This window comes from Dipodomys ordii, unplaced genomic scaffold, assembly GCF_000151885.1.
Source record: "Dipodomys ordii isolate 6190 unplaced genomic scaffold, Dord_2.0 Scaffold79, whole genome shotgun sequence".
NCBI lineage: Eukaryota > Metazoa > Chordata > Mammalia > Rodentia > Heteromyidae > Dipodomys > Dipodomys ordii.
Genome location: NW_012267295.1, coordinates 7,158,864 through 7,186,061, shown reverse-complemented (window position 1 = coordinate 7,186,061; position 27,198 = coordinate 7,158,864). Strand labels below are relative to the sequence as shown.

Here is a 27,198-nt window from a genome sequence, read left to right as displayed (position 1 = left end):
TGTGTGTGTGTGTGTGTGTGTGTGTGTGTGTGTGTGTGTGTGTGTCGCGCTCATTCTGGGGCTTAAATTCAGGGCCTGGGTGCTATCTCTTAGTATTTTTGCTTAAAGCTGGCACTTCATAACTTGAACCACATCTCCACTTCTGGCTTTTTTGCTGGCTAATTGGAGGTAAGAGTCTCATGGACTTTCCTGCCTCAAATGCCTTTGAGCCTCAATCCTCAGATCTCAGGCTCCTGAGTGACTGGGATTACAGGGGTGAGCCACCAGTGCCTGGCTCTGAATTGTTTTGACAGGGGCCGCTGCCAGCAGATTCCTTCTAGTATCAGATCTGAGATTGTAGTTGTTGCCAAGAAGCTATTTTCAAAGAGACCAAATCCATTCCTACTCACACAGTCCTGTCTCAACACCGGGCTTCGCCACTGAAGGGAAATACAGGATTACATGTGAAAGGAGAGCCAGCCTCCCTGGTGGGGAAGGGGGACCCAAGCTCCCAACATGTTGGGACTCATGGAAAGAGAAGGGCTACTTTTGGACTGGAGGAGAAAAAAAAGGATATCTCTTAGGCCTCTTCTGGGTACATGTATTTCATCTTCTATCTACCTAGCAATCTTTAAGAGTAGGTATAGCCCCATTTTTCAGATGGAAATACTGAGGTTGAAAGAGATGATGCTTATCCAAGACCAACACATCCTGGGACTCTAAAACTGTCTCCTTCTAGAGTAGCTACCCAGTCTGTATAGTACAGGGTTGGGGAGGAAAGCCAGGGGGTAGATGGGGTCCTCCCTGGAGAAGTTGCCCCTCTGACAGTTCTGTGTCCCTGGACAGATAAGGCTAGAAAGTGGCAGGGAAGGGGCTCTGGTGGAGAGATTTTTGTTCGTTTTGCTGGAACAGCAGGAGCCATTCAGCACCACTGCTGAATGGCACATTCCAACAGGTTCATTAATGAAAAACAAAAAACAACAACACAATTCTCCACTGCCTTTAGCTTTTACCATTCCAGCCAGTATGGACAACGAGGCCCCTTCTTCCAGCCTTTGTTATAGTCAACTCCTGGGTGGCCTGGGGAGGCAGTGTGAGGTGGTGGAAAGGCCCTGGGGAGGGCAGAGTGGGTTGAGATCCTTTCTCTGCTGCTTGTTGGCTCATGTGCTTAGGCACATTAGTGGATGTCATTAAGCTTTAGCTTACCCCCTCAATAAAATGGCATGAATATTTTGTACCGCTGTGGAGCTCTTCTCCACACTCTTAAAATGCAAGTATGATATGAGTATATTGTATGTACATGATGTACGTGTATCTATCCATCTACCCATCCACTCACCCATCCATCCACCTATCCATCCATTCATCCATCCATCCATCCATCCATCCATCCAATCAGCTATCCATATGCATCTCTCTCAGTACATACCTTTCTCTCTCCTCTGTTTCTTCCTCTCTCCTTCCTTCCCTCCTTTGCCTTCTTTGCGTTCCACACCCACATTCACCCTACCTCTACTGAAAATCAGAGAAGTAATTCTAGTCCCATCTCTCCATCTTTTCCTCTAAATCTGATTTCCATACATAGATAACCATAGAGAAAATGCATAGTGCCTTTTCCCCTTAGAAATTTGAGCAGTAGAATACTACAAATAATGTTACGAGGTACACATACTACACATAGCAGGATGCCATTTTTTCATTCAACAACTTGCAGCAGAGGTGTTTCTCAATTAACATGTGTACGTCTACTTTATTTTTTAATGTACAGAATTTCATAGTTATTCAAAACTCATAAAAGAGTATAGCTAATAATACTAAATAATACTACTAAATAATACTACTATATATACTACTATATATACTAAATAATACTAAATAATTACTACGCATTAGCTCATTTAATTCTCTCCATCTAGGAGGCAGGTGTGTTATTGTCATCTCTGCTTTACAGCTGGGGAGACTAAGGCTCAGAAAAATTAAGTCACTTGTTCAAAGTTATCCAGGGAGTAAGAAACAGAGTCTGCATTTTTAACTGATATAGCCTGGCTCTAAGATATATCCACCTGTTATACTTTATATTTTGCTTATCCTGTCATAGAGGTTCAATGTCCTATTATATAAGGATATATTTTGTAAGTATACTGTAACATGTTTAGCCTCCCTCTACAGAGGGACAGCTAAGTTTCTAACACATTATAGTCTTTACACATGCACAGAAACAAACAGCCATTGTGCCATCCTGTTGTTACTGTATATAGCTATTTCCCCTATGGAAAGATGCCATTGGAATTATTGGACATAAGGTATGTGCACTTCAGATTTTAGTAGTTCCTGTCAGTTTGCTCTCCAGATGGGCTGTGTTGACAGTTCCTTTCAGATATGCGTGCACACACACACACACACACACACACACACACACACACACACACACACACACACACACACACACACACACACACACGGAGGGATGGAGGACTATTACAGCCTGGTGCTTGACTTACTTCCAGCCTTCTCTCAAATAGGCAAACAATGTAGAATTTTTATTGACTTTTCTGAAGATTTTTCTTCTTCTTGCTTATGCCTTTGTCTCTTTGAAAGGGAGCAAAATAAGAGGCCATTTAGCCCAAGCTAATGGGATTCAGACAGAGGGGCTTAATTGCCAGTTTCAAAATTGAAAAAGCCTAGGTCTTTTGACTTGTTGAAGTTTTGGGCTGATTCAAAGGTTGGAGATGGTTTTTAGGCTACACTTTCATAATGAACAGAAAGTGTTGTGTTGGACCAAGTTGTTTGACCTTGGGGTTTAGCATGAACCTCAGGTTTAAAAATATCTACATAAACACCCATGCACAGGGTTTTGCTTTCTGACTCAAAAGATGTCCCCTAGCCCAGCTCAAGGATTCAGCCCTTTATCCCTTGCCATTCACTGCTTAGATGGAAATGATGGAACGGTGTGAGGATGGAGGTGGACTAAGGCTGAGGCAGGGTTGGGATCCAACCCAGAAAGACTCTGGGGCCTTGTCGTTTATGGAAACTGGCTTAAGAGAGAATTCCACTGTCCTGATTAAAATTCTTCAGCAGACCCTCAGGGGTAAAGTGGCATTTATAAGAGCCAGAATGGACCCCACCTACCTTTTCCTTCCTGATTTCATCACTGGCCATAGTTTCCCGCTGGCTCTTGGCCTGTGTCCTGCCCTTGCTTTGTACACTCTCCTTAGTTTCTCATTCTTCACATCTCACTTGGTCCCATTTTCCTGCCCACTGCTTGGCCTTGGTACAGAAGAACAATCACACCTCATCCTAATGTTAAACCTGCTGCACCAAGACATCATCTCTAGTCAAAGCCAGAGTCTCTCAAGCTGCATGGGGAATTCCCAGAAGGCATCTTTCCTGGACTGGGAGCCGTATATGTGAACCAGAGGGATAGAATTCAAGCCTCTGATGGGGGAGACACCTGTTTCACTGTCTCCATGGCTTTGGTAAGTCTGGTTCTATCTTTTCAGTGGATGCAATCATGTACTTGCCTCTCAGGGAAAGAAGAAAGGATTTCTTCATTACCACTCTAGTCAGCCACCACCTAATACAATCGCCAAGGTTCTCTTATGATGCGCCAGGCCCTGAACTAAAGTCTTCCCTTGCCTAGTAGTCATCCAAAAACCTGCTCTAGGGCGGAAGAGGTCCACCTATCTGCCTGAGATGACACCATTAAGAAACAGTCTAGCCGGAATCTGAATGTGCTCAGTTTGTCACCAAACTTGTATTCTCAACCAATCCCACATATAAATCTGGGAGGGTTCTACGTTTTTAGCAACTTCTGCCCAGTATTCTTCTCTGGGAGAGAGCTAACCTCTCCAGCACCTGCCTCCCATGTTGCTTCCATTTTGTGATTGGTCATCAGTTCTGGGAGCCTAAGGAAGCCAAGTCCTACATATCATATCTGACTCCTTGTCCAGTGCTCTTGTTCCTGGTTGAGCCACTCCCAACCTCTTCAACACCAAGCAGCATTTCTAGAAAAATGAACTTGTCCATCTAGTGGATTCTACCACAATTTCATGTGTCGAGTGTCGATTATTAGTTTACTAACAAATAAGCTGGCATAGTGGTTTATGCCTGTAACCCTAGCAACTTGGAAGCCAGAGATTGTGAAGGGTGGGTTTGAAGGCCAGCCTTTACCAAATCATAGCAAGTCTCCATCAACCATTAAAAGGTGTGATGGCACATACCTGGTATCTTAGCTATGTGGGAAACTAGAAGGATTGTGGATTAGGCCAGGCCAGACAAGGGCATGAGACTCTACCTGAAAAACAAAAAACAAACAAACAAACAAAAAACTAAAGCAGGAAGTACTGGATATGTCTCAAGTGGTAGAACACTGGCAAATGTGAGACCCTAGCTTCGGTCCCTAGTAAATGAAAAACAAAAGAATCTAGGTGCCAGTGGCTCATGCCTGTAATCCTACTCAGGAGGCTGAGATGTGAGGATCGGGGTTCAAAGCCAACCCGGGCAGGAAAATCATGAGATACTTATCTCCAGTAAACTACTCAGATAAAATCAGAAGTAGTGCTGTGTGGCTCAAGTGGTAGAGCTCTAGCCTTGAGTACAGAGAGGTTCAGGGACAGAGCCCAGGCTCCTGAGTTCAAGCCCCAGGACTGGCAAAAACAAAAACAAAAACCTCCACAAGCGTATAACAGAAAGTCACTACAATACTAGGGGGCTATTACTTGGACATAATTAGCTAATAAGATAATTGACTGGAGCACCAAGCTGGTGCCTGGGTGACTGGTGATGCGATTTGGGTTGGTGTACTGACATGCTGGGAAGAGCTCATAGGCCCTTTAGTAAGCATCTGGAGAGCACGTCTTCATTTCAGGCAGGTCTTCAGACTACTATGTCTCTCCTCTGGGCAGCTAGCTCCCTTGCCACTGCTGGTTACCATGGTGATGCCATCAGAGCTGGCAGAGGTTGTGGGAAACCCATGTGTATCCTGTTGGGATGGCTCCCCTTTCCCAGCTGTGACCTGGGTTCGGGGCCATGTTTTCCTGTGTTCATCTCTGTGGGCCTCAGCAGAGAGAGACTTGGTTCTCGCCAAAAGGATTCACTAAATAGCATCTGACAGGAGGCCCAAGGCATCTATAGCCAGCTGTAGAGGTCCTAAGAGGTCTTTTTTGCTGGGTTTAAAAAATTAGTGTCTGCAGCTGCAGAGAGGGGCCAGAAGAAGCCATCTGTGGGGCAGAGATGGCTGTTGGTCACAGAAAGGGACAGTCCACAGGCTGATTCATGCTCACATAAACCTTATTACCTTGGTTGGGTGACATTCATGGCTCAGACACAAGAGACTTTTGAGTGTTGCCAGCCAGGCTTGCACTCCTGGCCTGTGTAGAGGCAAGGGAAAGAAAACTATGTGCTTTGGCCTCAGAGAGCTCAAGGTGAAGTTCAGCTGTTGAAGAACATCCCTGAATGATGGAGGGAGCTGGGGCTAGGGAGACGGAGGTATGGGGGCATAATAAACTTCTGGGACCAGAGATGTTCACTATTACCAAGCAGTTGTTGTTGTTTTTTTTAACCTCTTCCAAGCCTACTCTGCCCAAGATTGCCTAGCTGCCTACAAAGAAAGGCCTTGCACTCAGAACTTGTAGGGGTTCTTTAATCCCTGGATTACAGTGTGAGAAATACAAGGCCTGCCAGTGGAGGTGGATCTGACTCCTTGAACACATGGTTCATGACCAGAGGTGCATGGCTTATGGGTGTATGTGTTTCATCTGTTAGGAAGGGCTGCCTGTTTTTGGTCTTGGGGCTTGAACTCAGGGCCTGGGTGCTATTCCTGAGCCTGTTTGTGTTCAAGGCCAGCATTCTACCACTCGAGCCACAGCGCCACTTCTGGCTTTTTTTGAGTAGTTTATTGGAAATAAAAGTCTCACAGACTTTCCTGCCCAGGCTGGCTTTGAACCTGATCCTCATATCTCAGCCTCCTGAGTAGCTAGGATTACAGGTATGAGCCACTGGCATTCAGCTATGGCTGCCTTTTGACTTGGACTTTATCTTTGTGGATAGCCTCACAGCCTCTTAGATTTGGAAACTTGGTGGCAGCTCCACCAAGCTCTGGTCCAGCAGGTTCTTTGGCCTTGGCTATCTCATTTGTGAAAGGAGAATAGATTGGGAAAAGTTAGTACAGAATCTGCCGCACTAGCATTAGTCATCATTAGTGTTGTTAGATGGCAGGAATGGTATTCTCACTTTGTTTTTGGTGAGGAAATAGGACTGTTAGGACCCAAAGGGATAATTGTAGAGTTGATACCTCTCCCATTTTCCCCTAATCCAGGGATTCCCACTTTGTCATACTACTTCCTCCAGGACACAGGAACAAACTAACATAGTTCCTTTCCTGTTCTGAGTTTTACAACCCTTCACACTGTAATCTTAAGTCCCAATGTGATCATCTGACTTGACAATTACCTCATCCAAATAAGAAGCAGAGTGGCGTCTCTCTCTCTCTCTCTCTCTCTCTCTCTGTGTGTGTGTGTGTGTGTGTAGGGGGTTGTTCTCATATAATGATGTCCACATTCAGTTTTGGTGTGGCATAGTGGCTTTAGCTGATGCATGGATTAGAACCCAGGACTTCTGAGCTCAAATCTTCCACTCTTCAAGGATCTGGTGCCGTCCTTTTGTCTTAGGTGGCACATTTACCTGTGATAGGCACAAGAGGCAGGGGGTCAAATGGAGGGAGCTCCAGAAATGGATTTGGCAATACCAAACTTGGATGGCCAGCTGGTACTTCCTGCTCTTGTCCCATCTCAGGCCCAAGAGATGCAATGCCATACACTGAGTAGGGGAGCGTGGCTCCCTGGAGGAGACTGGAACTCTATTTCAAGTTCTAGTGATGACTCTTGAGTTCACCTTGTGAGGGCCTCCTCCCAGGGTTTTAGCCTGTACTCTGTTAAATTGAAGGATTGACTCATTCTTGTCATATATGTTGTACTGGTGGCCTGCTGGATATCAAGTGTTCCTGGCTTGTAATCTCCCTTGGAAATGCATCTCTAGTCTAGCAGAATAACTTGCACTCACATCTGCTAATGATTCCCTTGAAGGAGGTAACTTCATTAGAAATGCTGTCGATTAAGACCAGAGTCAGGACTGCTGTGGCCGTGGACGCTGATGAAAGGAAAACGCTAATGAGCTGAGATGCTTCATCAGATGACCTGTGTGGCCACCATACTTCCAGTTGGAGCAGAGCTGGCTTATCAAGCAAATAGCAGCCTTGCAGACCTAATCAATGGTTGGAGTTCACAGTCAAGGTCACTTTAACGACTGCCATTAATTGTAGGAGTCCTGGTAACACTATTATAGAAGCTGATGGAATTCTGATTCATCATAGTGAACCTGCCTGTGCCATAGCCCTAACCGAGCACTTCCTTATTCCACGGATTTGGTTAATAGCTAGGTTCAAACACATCCTGTAGCTGAGCTGACTCCTCTGGTGGAAGAAGATGATGTTGGACTGAGGGCCTTCAGTTAAGATACCACCCATGGTCTGAGGGGACCCTTGCTCACCTGCCTGGGGAGAGGGTTTGGAAGACCTGAGTCAAACACATGGCTCTCTGTCCAGTTACAATCTCCTCTCCTTCCCCAGCACAGGACAGAAATCCCCAGAAATTTCTGAGGATAAACAACCCACCTAGGACAGAGATCTGGTATTCTCTGGGGTACAGTTCTAACCAAAGGAGTAGAGCAAAGGAAGCCACCTCTGCAGTGAGCAGGGTATGGGCTCTGTGGTACTCTGACTGATTCTCTTTTGGCCTGTGTTTCCTCAGCTGGCATCTAAGCCAGGCCAGAAATCTATTTGCCTATGAGGACCAGCCACAGAAACTGAGTATTGCCATAGCAAATATATTGGAGTAATATTCATATATACACATATGTATATATATATCTACCTACATATATATACATGATATATGAATATATATATATGATATATGGTATTATTTACATACAAGATGATATATATACAAGGAGGGAGTACTGGTGCTTGTGGTGAGGTGGAGAGTCAATGTCCCTTGTGAAGGGGACAGTTGCTATGTAGCTGTGGTCTGTCAGGATATGGGACCGTGTTGTTACACTGGGTTCTTTGGATAATCTAGAAATCCAAAATTTTAGTGTGAATCTTGGAGTGATGTAGTTGTCAGTGCAATGAAAAAGGAACACACACACACACACACATACACACACACATCTCAAATCAAATATATCCCTAGGCTAGACTCAGCCAGTTAGGTTGCTAATTTTCTGACATTGAGTCCAGATATCTTAATTTTCCCTTTGGATTCTTGGATCTCTGACCATGAGCAAGGCATTTGTTGTTGTTGTAGTTAAAGCATAACAATGACCTCAGGAACTTTGCACCTTCTGCAATTTCCGAGGTAGTTGAATACACAGATGTTGGACTGTCTGGCTCCAACTTTGGCCTCCTTAATTGCTAGCTGCATGGTTTGGGGCAAGCAGCCCCTTCTTCTCTGCCTCATTCTTCCTGCATGTGTGCAGCAGAGCTTCTCAACCTCACTGGGCTGTAGGAGAATTCCTTGTGATACTGGAAATAAAAGGCTTGGCACATTGCCTGACATGTAGTAAGGGCTTGATAAATGCCAGCCATCATAGTATTATGACTCATTCTTGTCTCTCCCCACATGGAGCTGAGTCTTACTCGTTGCATGCAATGGGTAAGGATATCTGAGAAAGGAAGACAGCTTTCCAGGCAACAGTGGACTCAGCTCTTGGGGGGGGGGGGAGTGCATATGTGTGTGCGTACACTCAAGAAAGAGACAGAGAGTGAATGCTAGGCTAGCATATTAAACAGTAGTGATTACCTTGGGAAATACGAGAGCCATCAGCCATCCTACACTAACAGAGGACAGGGAAGGTAAGAGATGGCTGGGGGAGCAGAGATTTATAATTCAGGTGTTGATCTGGGTGTCATTACCAACAAGGTACCCCCACTGCTTGATGAATTTTATTTCTTTGGACCCCTTTAAGCCTGAGGACATTCCTGGAGTGTCCTAAAATCTAATGCCCTACCTATTAATATCTTGTTAACATCTGGATTTTATTTTGTTTAGAACACTAACCCCAAATAGTTCAGATTCCATCTGCCACCTTTTGAGAAGAGGTTCCTACAGTAGCTCATAAGCAGAGAGAAAGGGAAAGGGAAAGAAAACCTAGACCAGCTCTGGCCAGGGGAAATACCACAAGCCTTACGTGCAGTTTAACATTTTCTCATAGTTACTTTATAAAAGGTAAAGAAAAAAAAAAGCATGAGATGAATTTTTATATGTAACCTAATATATCTGAAATACAGGAATTTCTTATGTAATCAATTTAAAAATCATTTGTGAGATTTAACCTTTTTTTAAAATAAAGTTTTGGAAATGCAGTATGTATTTTATGCTCAACCTATCTGGGTTGTGATATTTGCTAACTGGCATCTGGGCCAGGGCCGCCATATTGAGCAGAAGCACAAGCTAAGATGGTGTTTGGGAAGACATGGCCTCTGTCTTCCCTCTTCCTGTTCTGTGGTCTGCACACAAACAAGGGAGAAGCTGGAGATATATTTGGGCCAATCAGATTTGGAGGCTGTTGGTTGACTTAGCTTTGCTGTTTCCAGGACAGGGAGGCTGGGCACTATGGCCTGGGAGAAGCCAAGATAAACTTAAGAGCTGGAATCCAAGTAATAGCATTTGATAATATTTAACATATAGAGCCATTTCACTGTCTGTATGCATGCTTATATGAATTGCTATTTATGCTGTATCTAATTACTGCCCTTCGTGGTGTGTATGTGTGTGTGTGTGTGTGTGTATGTGTGTGTGTGTGTGTGTGTATGCACGTGTGTTGCTATCAGAGCTTAAACTCAGGGCTTTTATATCTTGGTCAGCTTTGATTCTTATGGCTGGTACTTTACCACTTGAAGCCTCCAGTATGGCACTTATTATTCCTAATCTGAAGATGAAGAGAATGATATCTAGAGGAATTTAACATTAAAATACTATTTATAAATCTATCTCTCTTTCTATCTCTATCTATCTAAATCTCTATCTATCTAAATCTCTATCTATCTATCTATCTATCTATCTATCTATCTATCTATCTATCTATCTATCTATCTATCTATGTCTGTTTGGTGCCAGTCCAGGAACTTGAACTCAGGGCCTGGGCACTGTCTCTTACCTTTTCTTGCTCAAGACTGGTATTCTACCATTTGAGCCACACCTCTACTTCTAGCTTTTTGCTCATGAGTTGGAAATAGGAGTCTCACAAACTTTCCTGCCTGGGCTGACTTCAAACTGTGATCTTCATACCTCAGCTTCTTGAGCAGCTAGGATTACAGGGATGAGTCCCCGATGCCCTGCTAGTACTAATATTTATCAACCAACTGTTCTAAGAACTTTCTATGCATACATCCATATACACAGGTTCTGTGATTTCCTATATACCTATGTGCTAGGAATTACTATTGTAGTCATGATCCTCTCACTTCACAACGACAACACAGAGGCTGAGAGAAAGTAGGCTACCTGTGTAATCTGTAGCCAGTATGTGGTGGAATCAGGACTGGAAACCAGGCTGTCCCATGATGCTCTTGCTTGAATGCTGGTGGGGCTGGCATTTGAGCTGGGAGGTCTTCTTGTCCCACTACGCTTCCGGGTCACACTGTTCTCAATTCACAGCCCTTTCCCTTTCTGCCTCTCTGCACCCCTTCCTGAGAAGAAGAGAGTAACAGAACAGGGAAGGTCTGGGCTCCTCCGGGACTGCTTAAAGAGTCCCAGCAAAGAAGAGACAATCTCTTCAGGCTTGGCTGATTCCCAGGCTGCACTAGCCCAGGAAGGCCAAATTCTTGGCCAAGCTAACGAAGTGGGGCGGGAAGGACACTTGTCCCCTCTGCCTTCCTAGCTGGGCGAGGCTGGAAAGTGGTATGCATTTAACTGCAGGAGGTGGTGGTGGCATGGATTAACACTCTCTAAATAGATGCCAGCAACCTAAGAATAGCTTTGCTGCCTGGAAATTGATGGGTATGCCTGACCACAGCCTGTCACACTTAGTAGGTGCTTAATAAATGTGATGAACCTCAGAAACAAATACAGAAAATGGGTCAGTGGGGGAGCCCTTGCCCACTGACACTGTTCTCCATGTTCAGAGCACTTTAGACTGGGGTGATTCAATGTTTATGGATGCTAGAGACCTTGTCATGACACCAACCATTTTCTTGTATTTTGTTTTCAGGAGTCAAATTTGCAGTCAGGATGCTAGGGGAAAAGATGAGTTCCCTGGGATAGTTTTCCCTTATCTCTGACATGTTCCAGGTACCCTGACGGTCAGGTTCAGATCAGGAGGATTCTTTGTTGCCCAGTCATAAAGATTTGACTATTCCTTTGAGTTCTCCAGAGCCTCCTCACATTCCATCATGCCCTGGGAGTCCTCTAACCCCAAGTTCTGGGAACATCTCTCCCCTGCACCCCCCACCCCATCCCACCAATGGCCTTCTGAGCCTTCATTGAGAAGAGTGGAGGTATCTTTCCCTGGCAGAAATCCAGCAGGCCCCAGGAGAGACCATCAGGTGAGCTGCAAGGACAGGAGCTGCAAGGGTGCCTTACACGATGAGCAGTTCTAAAGTTCAGTGTTTCCCAGTACCAGCTATAGTCCCTTGGAGGAGACACACCTGTCTGTTTGCTTAGTAAAGACTCTGAAAAGTCCTGCTGAGCAGTAACTTGTTTATTATCTCTGTTCAGCCCACTGTCCCCTAAACATATCTAGCCAAGGGACTGATGTTTTCTGAGGATACTGTCCCACAGGAGGATCCCAAAGATCCTTCCTAGCTTTATAGCTAAACATCCACCAGCTTTAAGGGATCCTTCCTGTGCCCAGGACTTGCTTTATCACCAGTCTGTCTTGGACCAATTTGGGGTCTACATCAGATTTCTAAAACTTTTTAAAATCTGCTGGGTACCAGTGGCTCACACCTGTAATCCTAGCTACTCAGGAGGCTGAGATCTGAGGATCACGGTTCAAAGCCAGCCCATGCAAGAAAGTCTGTGAGACTCTTATCTCCAATAAACCACCAGAAAACCAGAAGTGGCTTTGTGGCTCAAGTGGTAGAGCACTTGCTTTGAGCTGAAGAGCTGAGGGACAGAGCCTAGGCCCAGAGTTCAAGCCCCATGACCGACCCCCCCAAAAAAAAAAGAAAAAAGAATAAGTAAGATCAGAAGGAGTCCTCTAACTCAGATCTTAACACTCAAGATAGTGTGGAGTATCTTGTTTTTAATCCTCATGTGTTAGCTTTCTGTCACTTGTGATAAAATACTTGAACTGGTCTACTTAATAAGGGAAAAGATTTAAGGGAAAATGTCTCTTAGGCCTGTTGCTTTGGGCCTGGGGCAGCCCAGTGTGCCAAGGGAGAGTGTGTGGTGGCAGAGGCCTGTCACCTCATGGTGTCTGGGAAACCATAAAGACAGGGAAATCAGACGCCAGTGTCCCACAGCTCCCTTTGGGGACATGCCCGCAAGTAAGTACCTAAGAAGCCTTTCCTCCAGGTTTCACCTCTTAAAGGTTCTACTACCTTCAAGACAGCCAAACTGAGGACCAAGCCTTTGGTGTGAGGGGAATAATTGGTGTTGTAAGTCCAGCAGCCAGATGTTCAGAGGGACAGACATATGGAGGTAGACCCTGGTCCCTCCATTATCTGCACCTCAGCCCTCACCTCTCTGATCTCACGCCACAACCAGCATCACTCCATGCCGAGGAATGTATGTGGAAATCTGATTGAAGTTACACATGCAAGCTTCCAAGAAGCACTCGGGCACTGATAGCTCATGCTTGTAATCCTAGCTACTCAAAGAGGCTGAGATTTGGGGATCACAGTTCAAAGCCAACCTGGGCAGAAAAGTCTATGTGATTCGTATATCCAATTAACCAGCAGAAAGTCAAAAGTTAGTGAGTGACTCAAGTGGCAGAGCACCAGCCTTGGGCAAAAATGCCAAGTGAGAGCATGACATCCAGAGTTCCGGCCCCTCCCCCACCCCAGTACCAGTACAAACATTACGCAAAGAAAGAACACCAAAGAAACAAAAGAAACAGGTATTCTAGATTTCAGGGCGCTCAGACACTGTCCCAAAGGCCACTGATAATCATTAGAACAAACTGCCTTAGAGAATCACTAAGTTGGTGGTTGTGTTAAAACTAAAGAACAAATAAAACCACCAATCTGACCTAGCTAGAACCAAACTTATCTAGGTGGGTGTGCTGCCTTGTCCATTCAGGGTTTGGGGTGGCCAGTGGGGATTGCTCTTCTGTGCATAGAGTGAGATCTAGCATGGCCAGTCACTCCACCCTGCGGGGGGTACCCAGGGTACTCTCAGTGAGCCAGGTACGGGGGGCAGCATGGTGGCATGGGGAAAGGAACAGCACCCCAAAGTACAGGGCAGCAGCCTGGCTCTGTTATTCTGGGTGTGTCATCTCCTCAGAGGCCTCTTTATTTTATTTTTTTTAAAGTTTGGCCAGCCCAGGGGCTTGAACTCAGGGCCTTGGCACTGTCCCTGAGCCTCTTTTGTGTTCAAGGCTAGCACTCAACCACTCTGGTTTTTTCTTAGAGTCTCACAGACTGTCCTGCTTGGGTTGGCTTTGGACCACAATCCTCAAATCTCAGCCTCCCGAGTAGTTAGAATTACAGGCGTGAGCCACTGGTGCCCGGCTCTCAAAGGCCTCCTGATGCTTTCCTGAGAAAATTTGGGCTCCCTAAGTGCTGATCATTCAGGATATTTGAACGGATGAGGGAAGGAGCAGAACAGGGAAGGGCTGGTGGCAGTGAAAGATGGGGGTGTTTGTTCCTGCTCACCCCAGATTGGGGCCTCCCACCTGCTCTCCTCTCCCCTCCCCCCCAAGGGCCCCACACCAAGCTCCTGTACCATTCGCTTCATAGTGAAAGGTGACATCACTGAGCCAGAACCAGGAGGAAAATAGTCCCAGGATGAACTGGCTTCTACCTGGGCCTGGAACAGGGGCAGTGTCTGGCAAGCTAGCAGCAGGTGGACTGGAAGCCCGGAGGAACCTGGGCTGGGCTGGGCTGGGCTGGGCTGGAAGAGTTCTCTGTCATGGGGCTCTGACTCCACAGTCCAGGCAGGCAGTGGGTTCTAAGCCAGCAGGTCATTTGGCCTCTCTCTCCCCAACTCCCTCCTTCCTAATTTCCTATTTCCTGCCTCCTCCTCCTCTGACATGGCTATAAATAACTCCGAGGCTGCCTCTGGGCCCAGTATAGGTGACCCAGAGGAAAGCGGAGGGGATGGAGGTAGCGCTGGATCTTGCCACTTGTTGGGGGGTGGAGGAGGGGAAGGTCGCAGGGTTTCAGATTGCTCAGGGGAATTTTGTGTTCTTGCTCCCCCCCCCCCCCCCACTGGAGAGTGAGGAAGTGAAAGGCATGAGGAGGCCTGTCTCCTCAGCTCAGGCTGAATTACACCTGCAAAGGAACAGCCTCTCTGCTCCCTGCAGGTCCTGGGGCCACAGGGCTGGAAAGAGGCTTGGAGAGAAGGCATCTCAGGACACAGAGAGGAGAGGGTGCCATGGCTGGCAGGCGCTGAGCCTGCTTCCCAAACCCCAGCCTGGCCCCATGAAGAAGACTGGATTTTCCTGCCCACTCCCCACCCCCCAGCCGCATCCTTCCTTGACACCACCAGGTGAGGTCTTGAGGGGCCCCTCCTCTCTGTAGCCTCCCACCCAGATGTGCCCAGGACCCGTGTACTGTGGGCACATCTGTTCCTTAAATGAAGATTGACTGAGCACTTTCTTGGTTCTAGACACTGGGAAAAGCACTGAGATCACTAAGAGTGGGTCATGCCTCTATCCTCAAGGGGCTGAGGCAGCCACCCCCGCTTGTTGGGGTCTGTACCCCCAACTCTGCAGTTCTAGCTCAGATACCTCAAGAGGCATAATCAGGGGTTCACATTTTCTGCCACACTTTTTGTTTTCAAAAGTTCAGCGTACAAAAGAGGGGGCTTTTGTAGCAGCAATGTAGTGACCTCCTTCATACTCCACTGCTTGCCTGTCCTCTGGTTCTGTCCTCCTGTCTATCGTATCATTTTGGCTTTCTAAGAAACCCATGGGCTATCTGTCTGTCTATCTATTCTGGTTCTCAAAAGGATTAGGGTCTCGAAGGTAAGTTTTTGGTGGGTGAGGCAAGCTGCTGAGACCTAGAGGGGCCACTTTTTTTTCCGATTCACATAGAGATGTGATATAAGGAGCAAGAGCTAAGGCTCAGGCCATCTCTATTACCAAGGCCATCATCACAATCTTTGGGCATAACCATAAGCCATTTCTCCAGTATTTCCTCCTTTGGTGGTGGTGGTGGTGGTGGTGGTGGTGGTGTGTGTGTGTGTGTGTTCACAAGTACTAGCTTGTCTTACCATCGCCCATCATCACCCATTCTACTACCTCCTGGTAGTATATGGCACACCTGAGCCTCCATTTCAGGACCTATGGCACCGAGCTTATGGTCTCTTTTTTTTTCTTTTGAACTCTATTTGCTTTCAGATAGAAGGTCTTAGAGTCGGCCTGAGATTTTATCCCAACTTATGGTTGGATAGAAAGTCTGGCTTCTGCAACATTTGCTTAAGAGATGGTCAGGGCCCACAGACTAGATCCGAGAACTGGTTACCTTCAGGATCCAGGGAGCCCCTAAGACAGAGAAGGTCTGGGGTGTGGGATTTGTTCTGGGGTAGAGCATCACAGAAGCACAGTCACTCAGGTGAAATCAGAGTCCACAGATGCAGGTTCTTGGAAGGGGGGAAGGGATAAGCTGCTTACCTCTCAGACCAGAAGTACTGTTTGAATGATAAAGAGGCCCAGCACATTTTGCCAGAAATTGCTAATTAGTGCTCACAGTTCTGATTTTATAGAGATAAAGGCTAGAGAAAGACACGTCAATTGGCCTCAAAGTCCCTGAGCCAACTATGAACAATTTGAAAATCCCAGTGTCTCCTCACTCTCTCAGCTCTCATGATTGTGCTAGAAAATTCCGTACTTCTGAGCTAAAGAATCCTCTCAGTGCAGACATATGGAAACATCACCGTGAGATCCGTTACGACGTATAATTAATGTGCACTGATAATTTTCATGAGAAAAAAGTCTTCCCAGGGCTGGCTTGGAAAGACAAGAGGATGAAACAGAGATGAGAGCTTCGAGGGGAGCAGACTTGAGATCGAATCCCAGTGGAGTGAAGGGAAATGCCAAGTTCTGAGCCTGGGTTTTGCCAGCTCCCAAATGGGAAGGACCCCATTTGTAATGCACGCATGGCCAGTGGGGATGTGGATAGGAGATGGCCCCAGGGACTGATATTCTCGGTAAATGTGATGGACGTGTATGCTCTTTACTTTCCAATCTGGATCTGTGTGGTCTTTCCTCTGATCCCTGAGGTATTCCCAGTGCTCTGCTTGCACTGACGGAAGCCACGGAAGGAGGTAGACACTAGGAATAGATTCATCGTGAGCAGATCAAAGAAAAGTGAATGGACACCAAGGCTAGGTCAGAAATCACAGAAGTTCGCGAGGGAAGGACACGACAAATCAGAGGGGTGAAACCCTTTAGCTGGGTCACCTGGCTGGTTGGGGAGGGAGAGAGCTCATCCCTAATAGCTTCCAGTGATTGAATTCCTAAGCCATTGTCCTATGTAACTCTTCTGGTCATCATCTGTCTCCCCAGTCAGTGGGGAGACAGATACTTCTGCAGTCAAAGAGAGCCATGGATGGCTGCTGGTACTCAGACTGCCTACTGCTATACCTGGGAGAAGCTGGAGCCCTTCCCATCTGTCCATCCTTTCCCTCACCTCCCAGCAGCTGGCTCGTCCACGGGCTGATGCCTTTGGGGATTTCCAGATGATGCTGTGGACTTGGCAGGGCGGTGAGGGGAATCCTGGGACTTAGGCTTCTCATCCTCACGGGGTTGGGCGTCCCACTTCTCCACAGGTTACTGGTGGGAAACAAGTGGTCCCCACCACACTCGGGAAGGCCGCCTGGCCCTGTGCACACAGAGCCCCCCTCCCCTCCAAACGCACATGTTCTTTAGCTAGCAATAATCCTTCTACATGTTCAGTCCAAAGAAATAACCAGGCAGTGCTTAAATGTCTATTGTTTGAATGATGAGGTCTTTTAAAAAATATGTATCTGTGGGGGGCTAGTCCCGGGTGCATTTATTTTTGACTAACTGCAACTAATTTCTAAAAAAAAAAAAGAATATTTATGTGTGCCTATATATGTATACATATACAGATTTTTGCCTTCCTTTGTACACTTCGTATGGATACATATCTACCTGCTCATTTTTTAAGAAATTGAGCATATGTATGTGAATATGAATATGCATACAAGCATGTACACATAATGAATACTTACACATGCATAGAGAAAAGTGTGACTGTCTATCTACCAAAACATCAACACTGGTTATCTCTGGGGTGTGGCATTTTCGATGATTTCAGTTTTGGCCAGTACTTAATGGAAAATAAAATTTCATAACAGTGACACATCACTTTCATAATCAGATGAAAAAACAATGGTGGGGGGTGGCTCAGCAGATCTCAGGCATTAGGGTCAGGAGCCCCGTGGTGAGGAGCCAGCTCAGCCTGCCTTTGCTAGGCTGCTCCCTTTGGCTTGGTGGAGGCTCATTCATCCTGTACTCACTTCCCTGTGAGTCCCATTGCTCTGTGGATCTGGAGCTGTGGTGCTTCTGTCTGTTGGAGAACGGGGCAGAGTGCGTTTCCTGTGTTTCTCCCCTGAAATGGAAGGGCCAGGTTTTGTGTCTGGGAAGTTGCCAAAGAGAATCAAGGGAGGCCAGGATGTAGTAAGCCTTCCCTGTCCCAGCTCAGAAGCAGTTTGTAAAGCTGGTAAAGGTCCTTCCTGTAAAGGGGACCCAAGGTGATTACAGGTGAAGGTCCTTTGAAACCTGGAGATATACAAGTTATGGAGTGATGTCTTACGAAGTCAGCACGAGGCAAGGCAAAAAGTTATGCTTACAAATTCAACCCCTAGCCGGGCGCCAGTGGCTCATGCCTGTAATCCTAGCTACTCAGGAGGCTGAGATCTGAGGATCGCGGTTCAAAGCCAGCCCGGGCAGGAAAGTCCATGAGACTCTTATCTCCAATAAACCACTAGAAAATCAGAAATGGCCCTGTGGCTCAAGTGGTAGAGCGCTTCCCTTGAGCTGAAGAGCGCAAGGACAGTGCCCCAGCTCAGAGTTCAAGCCTCACGACAGACCCCCCCCAAAAAAAATTCAACCCCTTCCAAAAACAAACAAACAAACAAGCCCTCCTAGAGTCCTACCCCTGAGTCACACCACAGAGCCAGCTTTCCTTCCATGTTGAGATCCATCTCATTTTTTGTTGAGTGGTCTCAGGCCAAGCATCAGAGCTGTTCTGAGGCCTGAGGGGGAGGATGCATGGAAGACCATCTCATACTGCGTCTCACCCTACAGCTGTTCTGCTGCTATCAACAGACCCCTGCCTAGAGCACACCCAGGCATCAGGAGTGGAGAGAATTACTTTTTAAATTTGTGTTTGTGCATATGTGCATGTGTTGTGGTTGCCTAGTAGAAACTACAGGGTTTTTTTTTGTTGTTGCTGAGTTCAAACTGTTCAGGGGGCAATTTCCCTGTACACATGTACAAGACAGTTGCCTTTATTTTTTTGGATGGGTTGTTAGCAGGGGGTCCCTTCAACAGAAACACTGGGTCCTGTTTCCTCCGCCTTTGGTGCTTTTCTTTTGCTTCAGGACCAGGGTTGGAGGCAAATGCTTTTGAGGGGGGAAGGCGGTTTGTATTCACTCTCACTGAAAGGGATGCTCCAGACTTGGGCCGCATACTAAAACTGCCCATTACAAAAGCAAAGGAGCACATGCAGAAGGCAGAAAGGAACCTTGTTTAGGGAGGTGGCCTCTGCCAGTGACTTTGTGACATAAATAATTAGGCCCCTAGCAGGCCCACCTGTCCTAAGATGTTGCCTTAGTATTCATAACTTTGAAATAGCAGGCTGGGTCCGATGAAGCCGAAAAAGAATTGGAGTGGGGACAGATAGGGTTTCTTTCAGGCTTGGTTACCAGCTGGACAAGGGGTGCGGGAGGGAGGATGTGTGAGTACAGGGGGTGAGGGGGGAGGTTGGGGTGAGCTGTGGGGCCTGAGAAACTGCGTCTGATGCTTTCTCAGTTACACTGAGACTGCTGCAGAGGGGCCTGCTGATGGGGGCAAAGAGTCTGCTGACTTGGGAAAGCCTGGCCATTGAAGAACAGGTTTAAAGACAGGCAATACCCAATGAGTTCAGTTGAAATAATCAAGCTTGCCTATGTATGCGTGTGTGTATATATATATATATATATATATATATATATATATATATATATATACATACACATATATGTGCTTGCATATTGTGTGTATATAAATATTTAGCTGCATGTATGCATATGTATACACAAACATAAACACACAAGGATATTTGTCACACAGCTGTTTATACAAACTGTTCTGTACCTATATATAAAAACAAAACCAAACCAAAGAAAAACCAAACCCACAGCTATTTCAAAGCGATGAGACAGAGTATATGAATGGACAGAGTTGTACTGGCAGAACCCAGATCAGCAACAAATGTGTACTTTATGATTTGATTAGGGAGAAAGCATGGCAACAGGTGTATGCCAACAGAGGAAAAAGTCTTGAAGGTAATATAAATGTAGAATGTAGCTATAACTGGATACAGAGTATAGGTTGGCTAGAAAATTATAGTTTCTTGTTCACCTCTTCTTTTCTCCAACTTTTCTTCTGCAAAGTGACATTACCAGTAGATAGATAGGCAGAGATAATTATAGGAAAACATAAAGCAAAGAGGTGATCCTGAAAAACTAACAGGAAGTATGTGAACTATAAGCTATGGCAGAAGACATGTATTTCCATCTTGTGTAAAATTTTGGGAAATTTCAGTACCCTTCTATCTAGATGGCAGGCAGTTGAAATCCTGAGCTGTTAACAATGTTTTTTGTTTGTTTGTTTTGAGTTTTTTTGTTTTTCTTTTCACTGATGCTGCTTGTACTCAGGGTCTTGTACTCTCACTTGGCTTCCCTGCCCCCAAAGGCTGATGCTCTACCATTTGAACAACACCCCACTTTTGATTTTTTTTTTTGCTCATTAATAGGTGACAAAAGCCTCTTGGATTTGTCTGCTTGGGCTGGCTTTGAACTGAGATCCTCAGATCTTGGTCTCCCCAGTAGCTCCAATTACAGGCCTCAGCCATTGGCGGCACCTGGCTTAATTTTTGCTTTTTTAATCGGATACTTCCTGCATGTCATTTTGTTAATGATTCTCTTCCCTGAACGTCCTGGCAATTTAAGTGCCACTTTATTTTAGCAAGGATAAGATTTCTTGGGTATCTTTGGACTCTACAGCCACTTTTAATCCCCAAGGTGACCAATGCTGAGCCTTAGTTCTGTCTCTCAGAAGCTGTCTGCAAGTGGGCCGGGTAGCTTTTATCATTCTGCTTTCTCGCTTGATCCCTAAAACAGCTCTAAGATGCAGCTATCACAACCCCTCATCCACTTGTGGTAAAACTTAGAGGCAGAGATTTAAACTCAGACCTCCAGCCTTCCAGTGTTCCATACCCCAACAGAAGGAAGAAGTCTGGAATCAACAATGCTTCAAACCCTTGAGCACTGACTAGGTGTGCCCTCTTGAGGTGCTAGGATTTTAATTTTAATTTTTGCCATCATTACCTTGGGAAGGAACTACTCTGCAATCAAAGATCCCTAATTAGCCAAATCTCCAGCTTGCTTACTCTTTCCTTCCTTCCCAGTCCCTACCATGAGGCCAAAGAGATGAGTGTTTTACCAGGCACTTAGTTAGGGGCTTTGTATGAAGAGTCAGCTTCTCCACATTGCTGGGTGTTAGCTTACCTCCTGGGTGACACCAGCAGCAAACCAAACCAGAGTTGGGTGTGGTCTAGACCAAAGTTCCCCGTTTAAATACGTGAATTCTTCTGGCCCTGGACAGCTGCATAGCTTAAGTAGGCAGAATCTGCCACCCTACCCTGTTTCCTTGAAATCTATACAGGAATACGGTTCCAGCTAGCTAGCCTGGTGCCAGGCCCTGCAAGCTTCTGCTTGTACAAATGGATTTTCAAACATGTGACAGATCTGTGTACCTCCGCCTGTGCCTCTGGGCTTTTCTGGGTGTCAGCAGGAATCTCATGTGAGCCCAAGCTATAACTATGGTTTCTTCCTTTGTTTTCAGTACACCCCTACCCCCTACAGTCCCTTCTCCAAAAAGAGGAGCCCAAGAGAGCTTTTGAAAGTGTCAGTCACATCTCAGCAAATACCCTGCTTGAAGCTCTGCAGTAGCTTCTCAACTCTTATGTTCTAGAAAGTTCTCTGGGATCTGACTTCTGTCTCCCTGGTCCCTTCTCATCCTGGAATATTCAACTCAACGTCACCTTCTCAGAGACGCCTTCTTGCCTTATCCTTTAACACCCCTCTCCTGTGCCACCCTCCACCATTCTCTTTCCTAGTACCTGGTATCACGGACTCTTCTTCCTAGTACCTGGGCTACTTGTTTACTGTTTGTTCTGTGTCTTCCACTGTTACACACGAGTCCCAGCAGAGCCGAGACCTAGTGTGTCTCGCTCACTTCCTAGGAGATGCTTGAAACTCTAATGTTTGCCAAATGTATGAAAGAATGCCCTTCTGGCTGGTGGGAAGTTGGGACTCAGACAGGTGAAGTGTCTTGCTATAGATACCCAGTAAATTCAGACTTAGCTCCTGTGTTCCAGTCTTCAAGTGGGCAAAAGCAAGCAGGGAAATTCTTACAGGGCCACTTAGGGGCAGACAGCCTCTCAAGCCAGCATTCTTCTCTGTTCGTGGGAAGCAGATCTTTCAAGGATACAAGCTTCTGGAAGATTCTGCCATCTGTTGGTGGCAGTATCAGAAGGAACCTCAGAAGGAGACCAGTGATTCAGCCAGCCACTTGCTGAATTGTGTGCCAGTGAAGAAAGGCCACGATTTACAGAAGCCCTTTCTTCTCAGACCATCGGCAGGGTCAGATGGACTCACAGACTTTAAGAGTCTTTGTTTAATATCTTCACTTTCTAGTTAGGGAAGCAGGCCTAGAGATAGACAGTTAACTTGTCCAAGGTAGGCCCTGGGTTTCAAGGCCCAAGCAATAGAACCGAAGTTCCCACTTACCCATGCATACTTGCCAGGGACTACTGGTCTACCTAGTAGATCTCTCCTGCTAGACCTAGGAGAGACAGCCACACCTCCCCAAAGGCATGTCTTCCCTGCCTGTGTCTGCCTCATGGAGGAGGTACACTAGACTGAGCCCTCCTGGGTTCAACCTGGGGCTGGCAGAGGGGACAGGGGTGTTGGTTATGGTGGGAAGGGTCATAGACAGAACCATGAGGAAGCATTTGCTCTTCCTAGCTCATTATGACTTCCCTCTGTGGGAAGGGGAAGGCAAAGCCAGGGAAACAGCAATCTCCAGGGCAAAGCAGTCCTTACCACCCCACTGCCCCAGGGTTGCCTTTGAGGGTTGGAAGAGACCAGCCAGCAGCTTACCCTCACAGTAGATTGAACCTGGCACAAGGCACTGACTGGACACTAATGCCAATTCTACCCCGCTGAGTATACTGCTGAAGAAGAGGGCTTAGGAACAACAACAACAAAAAAGACCTTCTAGATTCAGTGTGGCTCTTCTTAGCAGCCTCCCACCCCTGTGGCTAACTATAGTCCTGGGCCTAGAGAGGCATAAGCTGGGTTGAGCATTAAGTTCCTGCCTGATTTGATCTGAACTGTCCTCTCAGGATCAGTGCTCTGAGCCTGATGTTTCTGAGACCTGCTTGCCCAACTTTCTGTTCTTGCTGGTGCCTAAAGAAGGCCTGTAATTGTTACCAAACGGTGCACGGAGCAAGGAAACATGTCTTCTTTGTCAAGCTGGCTCCCAATTGGCACTTCATTACAATTGAGATGCTGATGGGAGGGAGGGGGGCAATTGGCCCTCAGGCCTCCAGCATTTCATTTACACCCACATACAGGCTTGCTGCTGGCCTAGGAATTGATTGGTCCCAGATGCTCCCTTTAGCCAGGGGCCTCCACAGAGGAGGGTCACCCGCCTCCTGCCTGATGAAGAGTGGTCCTGGTTTCCATTAGACCCTAATTGGTCTGGGTCTGGCCTGCCCTCCACCACAGGCCTCCCACAGAATGCTAGCCACTGGCTGTTCCCTCTTGCAGCCTGAACAATGCCATGCTCTGGCTGCCGACCCTAGCCTGAGTCGGTTTGCCAAACCCATGGCTTTCAGTTCTCATTTTGCACCACAGCCTGTCTGGAAATCAGTTTTGGGGGGTGCTTAACCACATACTCTGACATACAACTTGGATCCAACCAAATGCTTCCGACTCTGAGGAGGACCGGTCTGAGATGTGGTCTGTAGGATTTAAGGTAGAAATCAGCATGTCTGGCCATGCTCCCTCTCCTTGCCTCTTGCTGGGCCTTTCTGCACTGCTCTGGGGCATTCATTCCACTTGGACTGTCCCTTTCCTCAACCTGACCTGAAATCAAAATGTGCTGGACAAGAGGAAGTGGGGCAGCCTTATGTTCCAGGAGGGGGAAGATTGGCAGCCAGGCTGTGAGCCAGCGATGCCCCATATGGGCCCCAGCTAGCCCTCTGCATTCTTCTTGGAATCCTTTGGTTCTTTTTTGTGCTTCTGCCCCTGAGCCTCTTCATGGCCTTGAGAAAGAGGGTCTTCCCTGCTGCTATTTCTAGAGTGGTCTGCATGTACCAGGCACTGTCTTACAGGCAGCATCTCAGTCTTCAGCCTTACTCTGTTTTCAAGATGCAGCTCGTTAGGTGGTTTGCTCAAGGAGAGTAGAAGTGGGAGTGGAGATTCAGACCGGGGGGGTGGGGGGGGTTCCTAGTCACCCATGTCCCCACATATCTGACAGAAAGAAGAGCTCTGCCAAGCCCTGGATGGGAATCCCTTAGAAACTACCTTTGACCTTTCTTGTTGACTCCTCTCTGCAGATTGCACATCGACAGTTGGGAACAGATGTGTAGATTTAAGGCATTCCCACCGGAAAACAGCAGCACAGCCCCGAGCCTGCATTAGTTCTCAGAGGAATCCCACCCTCATTTCCTGTGCTTGGCCTCTGGAGCTGGCCAGGCACGGGGACCTCCAATGTATCTGCCTCATAGTCCATTGGGTTCTGGTTCCTGCAGATCTTGCTGATGCTTTTTGCTGGCATGTAGCACACTCTGCCCAGAACATTGTGAGCCACTGGCTTCACCCTCGACGGGGTTTTGTTTTGGCTTGGACTTAAAAAAAAAAGTGTTTTTCCCCCCTTGGGTTGGAGATGTGGCTCCACAGTAGAGCAATAGCCTAGCAAATACAAGGTCCCGAGTTCAAATTCCAGTATTGAATTAATTAAGTAAATACAAATTTCCAACTAAGGGCATGAGGGTTTGGTAGGGAGGAGGAGAGGAAAATGCAGGCAAAACTAGTGGCAGAGTAGGGAAAAAAAGGTAATATCTGCCAATGTAAGAAATGATAGTAGATTTTTGGATCTTAATCAACTGTCAATGATACCCTTGTAACAGTATGAATCTCTAATCATATGTATGAGAAATGAAATATCATTATTTTAATAAAAGACATGCTTAGTGGCTAACAAAGCACATTGGTGATGGCCACTACAATTGAGGAAAACAGCTCAATAGTGAGAGTCCCCTTCAGCAGCCTGCTCTGCCTGTAGTATGGTGGCATTTGCAATATGTTCCTACTTAGCAAATGGGCGCAGTCACTGTGAATGGAGCTGTTGACAGACCAGACTAATGACAAGCCCACCCTATATCTGCTTCTGTTGTGAGTATTCACTGCTTCAAGTCATCCATACAGGTAACAGATGGAGTGAGAACTTCAAAACAAGGCCAAAGGAGGAACCTGAGCATCTCAAATGACTTGCTTCAGCTTGATCAACTTGTAGAGAGCAGGGAGGACCTGGCACCTTAGACAATTCCTTAGAAACCAGAGGGAAATGCATGGGTTAAGAATAGAAGGTGATACTGAGATAGCGTTAGGTTGCAAGGGACATAGGAATACATCTGGTCTCACTTCTTTTTGTAGAGTAAGGGCTCTGAGAGGGATCTGAGATGTGAAACTCACATATAAAATGAATGGAAGAACCAGAAAGAGAAGCTCCAAACTCTGGGCCCAGGACTGTTCTTGTGACTCAATACTTTGTATGTTAAAAGATCCCTCTCCCCCCAACGAAGTCCTCTTACTTCCATACTCAAGTTATTTAGTCGCATTATTAGTTATTTCTTAACACATATCTAAAGTCAGGAAATGGAATCTATTTTGAAAATACTACCTTTTCTTTTTCTTTATTATTTTATTTTTTGGTCGGTTGTGGGGCCTGAACTCTGGGCCTGGGCGCTGTCCCTCACCTCTTCAGCTCAAGGTGAGCGCTCTACCACTTGAGCCACAGTGCTATTTCTGGCTTTTTCTGTTTATGTGGTGCTAAGGAATTGAACCCAGCGCCTCATGCATGTAAGGCAAGCACTCTACCACTGAGCCACCTTCCCAGCTCCTTTTGTCTTTATTAAAAAAAATCTTTTATTACATTTGTGATTACACTTAACATGAGAACTACGCCTGAACTCAGGACTTGTTAATGAGTGATATCTAAGTCTTCAAGTTGAATAGCCACAAATAAGAGGAGCTCAAGTTGGAAAGATGAAATCTCCTTCAACTTTGTATACTGGTCACTGGCCCCTAGGAAATCTGCCTTTGTTCTCATCAATGAGACATTTGAAAGGCTGAACACAAGATAGATAGGTGGTGGAGGGGGCTGGAAACCATGTCAGAGGTAGAGAAGGACCGTTGAACTCTATGAAAATATTTATCTTGGAGATGACTTGGTGAACACAAACACGTTCTCCACATAATCTTGTTTTGTACAAACCCTAGATATCAGCTGATAGTCAGAAGGCCACAGAGAGACCATGCATAGGGGAATTCTGATACAGTAAAAGCATGTCTTGATGTGGGGCAGGCTGACCTGGGGCACAGATGCCTATTTAGGCGCTGGGATGGGAATGAAGAAGGAATTCAAAGGAAGTTACACTGAGGGAGTGATAAGTTCCACCCAACCCAGAGTCTGTGCCAATGAAGTGTGTCTGTCCATCTCACTAGCTGCATGCATGGTTATACTCGTGCTCTGGAAGATAGGTGAGGCCTGTGATGGCAAGCAGGGGCTGCAGTGGCTACCTGGTTGGCACGTTGGGCCTCCCTCTTCCCTACTACATGGTCTTCGGAGTAAGTTTCAGTGCTACTAGTAAAGCTATGGGCTCTTACTCTAAAGGATCTTCTGTGTGTGTGCACGCACACATACACAGGCACACATACACGCATGCATGTGCATGTATTGGTACTAGGGTTTGAACTCAGGGCTTTGCTCTCTTGCCTGGCTTTTCCACTCAGGATGGCACTTGACTACCACTTGAACCACACCTCCACTTTCAGCTTTTTTTTCTGGTTAATTGAAGATAAGTGTCTCTTGGCTAGCTTCAAACTGTGATGCTCAGATTATACTTAGTGCGATCAATGACAAGAGGATCCTTATCAGGAAGGAAAGTTGCAAACAGCCTCCAATGACTCTCCTCTGCTTTGTGTGCCAGCATTTGTCTCCATGTGTACCTCCTGGTACTCTCCATCCTGATAGTCCCAGTTCTCCAAGAGCTTTGGCATCTTTGCTCTGTGTTTTTGTGTTTGGGACTATCTAGGAACATTGGCCAGAGGTATATTTGAGAAACCAATAGCTTGATAATAGCTTGTAAGTAGCCTATCTTCTACTAATAGCTTCCCATGGGCAGGCAGAATGAGCTATGACTCACAGCAGAGGCCCCTTAGGTAAAACCCTGCCAGCCTTCAAATGTGCAGTAGAAAGAGGAAGTCTCTTGGGTTGTGGCCCCTCTGTGCTGCGGCAGTTGTTGGCTTGGAGGAGTCCTATTATCCAGCAACAGGGTCATGATAAACTGGTCAGCTTATTATGATAGTCCCCCTTTAAAGAGCTCAGCAAGACCAGTGCTCTGTGGGGAGAGGTGCACTCTGGGTGATCCTCAAAACCAGAACAGATGACTCCAGTCTGGTACACGTATCA

At 46.4% G+C, this 27,198-nt stretch overlaps 2 protein-coding genes and 1 long non-coding RNA gene across 4 annotated transcripts in view; 1 reads left to right on the top strand and 2 right to left on the bottom strand.

The window, feature by feature from the left end:
* Positions 1-27,198, bottom strand: part of Syn3 (synapsin III) — a 375,944-nt gene that overhangs the window by 212,107 nt on the left and 136,639 nt on the right. The window lies entirely within an intron of this gene.
* Timp3 (TIMP metallopeptidase inhibitor 3) overlaps positions 1-27,198 on the top strand; it is a 53,513-nt gene that overhangs the window by 3,632 nt on the left and 22,683 nt on the right. The gene's annotated exons all lie outside the window — the stretch shown is intronic.
* Positions 2,673-8,972, bottom strand: LOC105992062. The gene is made up of 3 exons (XR_001175384.1): positions 8,962-8,972; positions 7,756-7,760; positions 2,673-3,805 (listed from the first exon to the last, which is right to left on the bottom strand). It is a non-coding gene; the product is annotated as an uncharacterized LOC105992062 (long non-coding RNA).